Below are 8,427 nucleotides of genomic sequence, written 5' to 3' on the forward strand. Positions count from 1 at the left end.
TCCTGTTAAAAAAGACATTGTAGAGACACCTGCAGTTGTCCAAAATTCTGATATAGTTTTAACGCCAGAAGACGTTCAGGTACCTGAAAATTGTGAAAATGATGAGATCTCGATAAATTATATCTTTACAGGAGAGAAATGGGACCAAAATAAGACAATTGTCAATAAAATATTTGTATATAATGTGGCATTAAATATCATGCATGAAAGTAAGGATCTTGAGCCAAGATCAGTCGAAGAATGTCGACAAAGGAATGATTGGCCAAAATGGAAAGAAGCCATGAAGGCTGAATTAGACCCACTTGCAAAACGTGAAGTCTTTGGATCTGTAGTCCGTACACCTGAAGATGTAAAACCTGTTGGATACCGATGGGTATTTGTGAGAAAACGAAATGAGAAAAATGAAGTTGTGCGCTACAAAGTCCAACTTGTGGCACAAGGTTTTTCACAAAGGCCCGGTATAGATTATGAAGAAACGTATTCCCATGTAGTGGATGCGATAATATTGCGTTATTTGGTCAGTTTATCTGCATATCATAAACTACATACGCATTTAATGGATGTGGTAACAGCCTATTTGTATGGCTCATTAGATCGGGATATCTATATGAAAGTCCCTGAAGGACTAAAGATATCTAAACCATCCAGTGAATATTCGCAAGGGTTATACTCAGTTAAATTTCAAAGATCCTTATATGGTCTAAAGCAATCTGGACGAATGTGGTATAATTATCTTACTGAGTATCTGGCCAAAAACGGTTTCAAGAATGATGATATCTGTCCATGTGTTTTCATAAAGAAAACCGCATCTGGATTCATTATAATTGTTGTGTATGTTGATGATTTAAATATCATTGGGACTCCTGAAGAGATTCCAACAATTATAAAAACTCTGAAAGAAGAGTTTGAGATGAAAGATCTTGGAAGGACTAATTTTGTCTCGGCCTGCAGATCGAGCATACAAAAAATGGGATCTTTATTCATTAAGCGACATACACAGAGAAGATATTGAAAAGATTTTATATGGATAAGTCACATCCTTTGAGTACCCCAATGATCGTAAGATCTTTGGATATGGAAAATGATCAATTCCATTCTAAAGAAGAGAATGAAGATATCCTTGGTCCTGAAGTACCATATCTTAGTGCCATTGGAGTGCTAATGTATCTTGCCAATAATACGCGACCTGACATATCATTCGCGGTGAATTTACTAGCAAGATATAGTTCCTCTCCAACCAGAAGACATTGGAGTGGAATCAAACAGATCTTTCGATATCTTCATGGAACGATTGATATGGGATTGTTTTATCCCTATGGATCCAAGTCACAATTAGTTGGCTATGCAGATGCTGGATATTTGTCTGATCCACATAAAGGGAGATCTCAAATAGGATACATATTCACATATGGTGGTACAGCTATATCATGGAGGTCCACGAAACAGACGATAGCAGCAACTTCCTCTAATCATGCTGAAATACTAGCGATACATGAAGCAGGTCGCGAGTGTTTTTGGCTCAGGAGTGTGATTCAATATATTCTATCATCATGTGGACTGATTGATCAGAAGATAGCTCCAACTGTCTTGTTTGAAGATAATACAGCATGTATTGCTCAACTTAAAGGCGGATATATCAAAGGTGATAGAACAAAGCATATTTCTCCCAAATTTTTCTTCACTCATGATCTTCAAAATCAAGGGATAATTGATGTCCAAGAGATCCGCTCAAGTGACAATATGGCAGATTTATTCACAAAGTCACTCCCAAAATCCTCCTTTGAAAGATTGGTACATCAGATTGGGATGCGCCGATTTCGAGACATTAAATGATGTCGGCAAGAGGGGGAGACTGTACTCTTTTTTCCTTGGTCAGGTTTTTTTTTCCATTGGATTTTTTCTTGACAAGGTTTTTAATGAGGCAGTTTCCATCACTAAAGGATATTGTACTCTTTTTCCTTCACTAAGGTTTTTTTCCTATTGGGTTTTTCTTTAGTAAGGTTTTAACGAGGTAATAACCCTAAATGGTCATCCAAGGGGGAGTGTTATGATAAGGATATGGATGACCATTGACCACGTATGACTTGGATGGCTCAACAATCATATTATGCAATATAATACAAACTCTCATTATGTTTGCAAGTTTCTTCTTTTCCCAAAAGTGCATTGGACCACATATAATTGCAAAGCATGCTTGCAACACTCTGAATGCTTGCTCTACATCTTTTCTTTACCCTTCTTGCTATTGTGCAAATAACTTGCGTTTTTTCCGTGTGATTTTGAGATTAATTTGACAAATGTGACCCACTCAAGATAAATACCATCTGCTAAATAGTATCCCATAGTATACTTATTACCATAATAGTATAGTTTACCTCCGGAGCACGGTCATTTAGAATATAATCGAACATTGGTGAACAATCTAACACGTTGATATCATTATTTGAACCAAAAACTCCAAAGAACGTATGCCATATCCAAAGGTCTGAAGATGCTACAACCTCAAGTACTATGGTTGCAACTCCACGATAACCACTCATGTAATACCTTTCCACGCCTTTGGACAATTTTTCCTTTGCCAATGCATGCATTCAATGCTACCCAACATGACAGAAAAGCCACAACCTTCCGCCATTTGTAGTAGACATCGTACATCATTTGAATTTGGTTTTCGCAAGTATCATCCTCGAATACCGAAATGACACCTTCAACAAATTTTTCCAAGCATTCAATTGTAGGTGGTTGACTTCTCTATTTTTGCTCCAAACGAAGCATATTCCAATGCATCTCAAAAGTGAACTTTTTATCATAATTTATGGAATAAAGTTTATAGGCCAATTCTTTTATATTATCAACATTCGAACCACTTTTTATGTTTCGATTAGCTTGATCATAGCAACCAGCAAATTGTGCAACTACTTTGTTGATCCTATACCATCGTTTCTTACATGCAACTGCCCATCTTTTCATGTCAGCGTTTACTTGTATACAATAGCTGTGAATTCGACTCCAAAATGTTTCGCCCTTTTGGTCGGTACCAACTATAAGATCGGTTGAAACATTCAACCATGCACTGATCAACATTTTATCCTCTTCCCATTGCAAGTATTGAATACTATCTTGCCTACGATTTTCAATATCATCGTCATTGAGGTCGATAGCATCTAATCCACGAGGGTTGACAAAATCTGAATATTGCGAATTTGGACTAGATTGTATCGGAGTCTGAGGGGATAGGTTAAAAGAACCACCAATACCAGATGAGCTATGTCTCGATGCACTGAATTGAGTTGAAAACGGCAAGAATGTTGGAGTAATATTTCCAATAGAGGGGTTAAATATAGATGGAAATAGAAAATGTGGTGTTTGTGAATTTTGATTTTGTGGTTGGAACATAGGAAATTGATTATTATAAGGGGTTTGAAAATTGAAATTAGAAAGATTTTGTGGATTTGAATTTTGAAATGTATTTGGTAGTGTGAAATTTTGATTTGGAATTTGAGAGTTTGAAGTTTGAGATTGTTGGGTATTTGAAATTTGAGAAAAGTTTTGTAAGTAATTGAAAAAAGAGTTGAGTTAGTTTGGATCCATTTTTTCGAACAAAAAATAATATCAGTAGAATTTGATTTCGTAAACTTTGAAAGAAGATGAAGAAGAGTAGAAGAAAGTGTGAGAATTGAAGTGTATGTAAGTAGTATATATAGAATAAAAAAATAATTTATTAATAATAACGGTAACATAGTAACAACTAGTTTTCAATGGCTAGTTTTACAACGACTAATTTTGTAATATGGTTAGCATTCTAAATTTCATAAATAAAAATAAACAATTCACTAAAAATTTATTTTGTAATGTGTAAAAAAATGAAATTTATTTTTTTATATAAAAAAATTTAATTTAATTATAATTTAATATAATTATTTATATTAATTATGATTTAATTATTTAAATAATAATTAATTAAATAATCATATTAATTATTAATTAATTAATTATAATTTAATTATTTTATATAAGATTGATATAATTATTGAATTAATTATTATTTTAAAGATGGCAAGTTATCATTGGTGAGATAGGGTTCTTCAGAAGAAGAACTCTTCCTTTTTAAGATTTGTGAAAGGACCAGCTATTTTTCTCTCCAATGGTTAGAATCCCCTTGTGTCAGAAAAAAAAAGTAAGAGAGAGATTTACTATAAGGTCTTCTTAGATCACGTTTGATTAGTGTTCGTGAACGGTCATGTATACTATTTGGTTAGTTAAGACGCAGAATATTTTACAATAAAGATAAGTACGAGTATATACAAATACACAAATTTTGTGTAGTAAATTAAAGGTAAGACACGGAGATACAATACACGAGACAAATTATTTTTATTTTTATCTCTTATTATCCAAAGACCCAGACCTTTCTTTTTTCTTTCTCACTTTACGCTTTTTCTTCATGTATGATGTATTCTTTTTTTTTCTTTCTCCTTTATCTTTTTGTGTTGTTCTCTCCTTTCTTTTGTTTTTTTGACCACCACTTCCTGTGTCTCTCTTCTTTGTCTCTATTTATTCTCAAATTTGGGTTTATCTTATTTGTTGCTGCTCACGACGTGTCACTATTGTTATTTGTTCGGTGACGCAACGGTGAATATTACTGAATTTATCTTTTTTACTTGTCATGATGCGTCATTACACGTTCTTCTCTCATTTTTTTTCCGTTTTATCATTCTGTATTATGCAATCTATCTTAATTTTTGTCTCACGATTGATATGTTCTTTTTGTTTTTTTTCTATTTATTAAAAAAAATGATGTTCTTGCCTTTTTTTTAATTATTTTTTGATAATTGATTTTTAATAATGTGTGCAATGATAAATCTATGGTAATAGAAGAGGTGATTACTGACACCGAGTGATAAATAATTTTTTTTAAAAGAAGTTTATTATAAGATTAATATAAATTTTTTATAATTTTTATTATGTCTTATTTAATTTTTACCAAAAATAATATATATACACTAATAATTTATATTTATATCTTTATATTTATGTCAAAACTTATTAATAAATCAAACGTTGCCTTAATGGACAATAATAACGTGTCAGTCATATTTAACCAAAATGAGACTTTTACCTAGTAAAGCTGTAATTCTATAGTTTTGGATCCCAACTCCGTTCCAATACCCAAAAAAAAAGTTTTAGTTTATACAAGCTCATCTAATTGGTCGAATCCTTTGAATAAGAGTTGAAATTTGAAATTTCATCTTATATGTTATAATCTAGTGATGAGTGAAAAATCTTTAAATAAAATTTAAATTTACCATAACTTAATGTTTAACCTATCAAATTAAAAAATACTATTATTCGTAAAAAATAATATTATATATATATATACTTATGTTTATAGTAGTTATAGTAACTATACAAATATCATTAAAATCAAAATCATACTTTTTTAAATTTTTAAATTATAAAATATTATTAAATAATAAAATAAAATTATCTTAATTTTAACAACATTTAAATACTATGATTACCAGAATATACGCACCATAACATGCATTATAATTAAACATTAACAAAACACGCTCATCCTATTTTCATAATTAAGAAAGAATTGCTGTTTCATGAACATGCTTAAGTTTAACATTCATACTTGATTACTCAAATCTACTTAATCCAAATAGGGCAGAATAATTAAAAATATTTTAATTTTCTTTTTCCACTTTCACAGAATTCATGAAAAACGAAACTAAACGCCGATGAACACTCTGACTTGGCAATTGAAAACTACAATTCCGTATCGCAGTGAAACATAATTTCATTAATTTGAGATTTTTGTTTGCTTTGTTGGTAATTTTGAAGAACTTGTCACTGAAAGGGTCCCATTAACATTACATAATTTGTGACCTAAGATAACACGTTGGAGTTGGAGATCCCTATCAGAAACTGAAAATCTCTATTATTAGAAGCCAAATTCAAAACTTTGATCCTACAAATAAATTGAAAAAAAAAAAAAATTCCAATCATTCACCTATATCTGAAGCAAAAGGCAAATTATTTACTATTTTCTCACTATTTTGTCAGTTTCTGTATACATATGAGAAACAAAATCGCTTATTTTTTTTTGTGTAAAAGAGAGGGATGTATCTCAGAATGACGTGAGAAGAGATGAATTTTCCGTTGCTATTATATAAATTGGAATCTTAGATTTGTTTCATTTAAACCAACAATCACAAATTGATCGTCCGATTTGTGTTTTGGAAAATAAAAAAAATTTAATGTTGATCGGACTGTCCGATTTTTATTTTTGAAAATAAAAAATACAAATCAGATATTTCGATTTATAGTTTATTTTATTTTTCAAACAAATCGGACTCTCTGATTTGTAATTCAATTTTTTTGTAATTCAATTTTTTCTTCAAATAAATCAGACCGTATGATTTGAATAATACCAATAAAAAAAATTATATTAAAAAAACACTCCATTTTCTAACAATAATATATTATACATGTATTTAATCAATATAAAAAAATAGCCTAAAACTAAAATTTTACATAAAATAAAAAAACAATATAAAACATGAAATGGTAAACCTTACTTATAAACTATTTTTTCAGGTTAAATTATATTAATGATTATATTAAAATTAAACTAGATCCCTAACATCATTTTTCAGGTTAAATCTATTCAATTCTATCATTTTTTATATTAAAATTGAACTCTTAGATCCTAACTTACAAAAATAGATGATTAAACTAAAGTATAAAATTTTGAAAAAATCTATTGTTGAGATTCAAAACATGGGATCCGATGAGTGTGATCAGAAAGTATGTGAAGAGCCTTGAGGTTCAATGAATTAACACTATAGCCACCAATTATAATTATTATTAATTACGGTTCCGCTACGTTACCAACAGCATATCTGCCAACTTCTGCCAACTCTTATTTATAATTGTGTTTTATAGAAGTGTGTTCGTGGATGTGTCTAATAAAATGCCTTTTTTATAACTGTATTTAATAGAAGTGTCTTTATAAATATATTTTCTGGATGTGTCTCTTTATATATATATTTAAAATATATTAATTATTAGACACATCTACGAACACACTTCTATGAAACACAAATATAAATAAGAGTTGGCAGAAGTTGGCAGATAATATGTTGGTACCCTATACTTTTCCTATTAATTATGATTGTTGATTGACAAAGAATATGGTGACGAGGCAAATAATGCCACATCGTACAGCAGACAAAACAAATTGATAAGGAACATCAACCAATGAGCATGTTCCAGGTTTTAACATGTTTGAATAGCATTTATAAAGGATAGATGCTTCTGCAATGTTCCACAATCATGAAGAAGAGAAGTGAAACATTAATTCTAGATTTTGCAATTCTTCATATTTCGGTTATTATTAACGGCTTCATTTTCTGTTTATATATGTTTGATCTTCATGGAATTCCCAAATGTGTCTAATAATATATAGGAGCTTGGGTTTGGACATTTATACTAATGTTTAATGTTTGATACTAATTCCATTTAAGCTTAAATAAATTTATAATCATCATAAAATGAGTTAAATTTTGATTTTAGTTCCTACTAAATCCTAAACATATTTTAAAGTTTTTATTTTAATTTTTATTGTTAATTTGAGTAGGTTACTTTATTTTAAATGAAAAAAAAAAATATTTTGTCCAAAATTTAAAACTATACAAAAAAAAGTAAGGTTCTTCTATCTTTCGCTTAAACAGTAGCGAGACATAGTAAAAAGAATGAAATTAAGTAAAAAACAAAGTTAAAATTAAGTTAGAGTTTCGGTAGGTAAATTTATAAATTTCTGATTTTATTTGATAGCAATTGCTAGAAATTTTTTAAAATTTATAGATTGGCGTTCGAACATTCTCCCATACTTCTTTTTTATATATGCCAGACAATAATCAAAATAAAATAAATCTGAATTCTTATTCACATATTGGTAATCCGAAATAATAATTTAGAGTCTCCACCAATTAGATACACTATTAAATTCTTGCTCCAAATTTTTAAAGCATCTAAATAATTGAAGATGTAATATAATAAGAATTCTAGTTCAACGTTACAAATAGAACAAATTAATAATAAAATACTTGAAAATCGCTGATTTATGAACTGCAAAACTTTTATTAATTTATTATGCTAAATGCTTACATGAACATGATGATATTATGGATAAGAAGGAAAATTGAGTCTAGTGTGATGGCCAAGCTGGATATTGAATGATCACTTAATCCATTAACAATCGAAGTTAATTTTAAAATTTAATTGTGATTTATTGTAAAACTTCAAATAGATTTAAATTCACAAATTGGTTTAAATATCAAAAACATAATTAAAATCCTTCATGAATACAAAATTATTATATATTTTTGAATATTTATAGATATTATTTTACACACT

This window comes from Arachis duranensis, chromosome 1, assembly GCF_000817695.3.
Source record: "Arachis duranensis cultivar V14167 chromosome 1, aradu.V14167.gnm2.J7QH, whole genome shotgun sequence".
In the NCBI taxonomy this organism is placed as follows: domain Eukaryota; kingdom Viridiplantae; phylum Streptophyta; class Magnoliopsida; order Fabales; family Fabaceae; genus Arachis; species Arachis duranensis.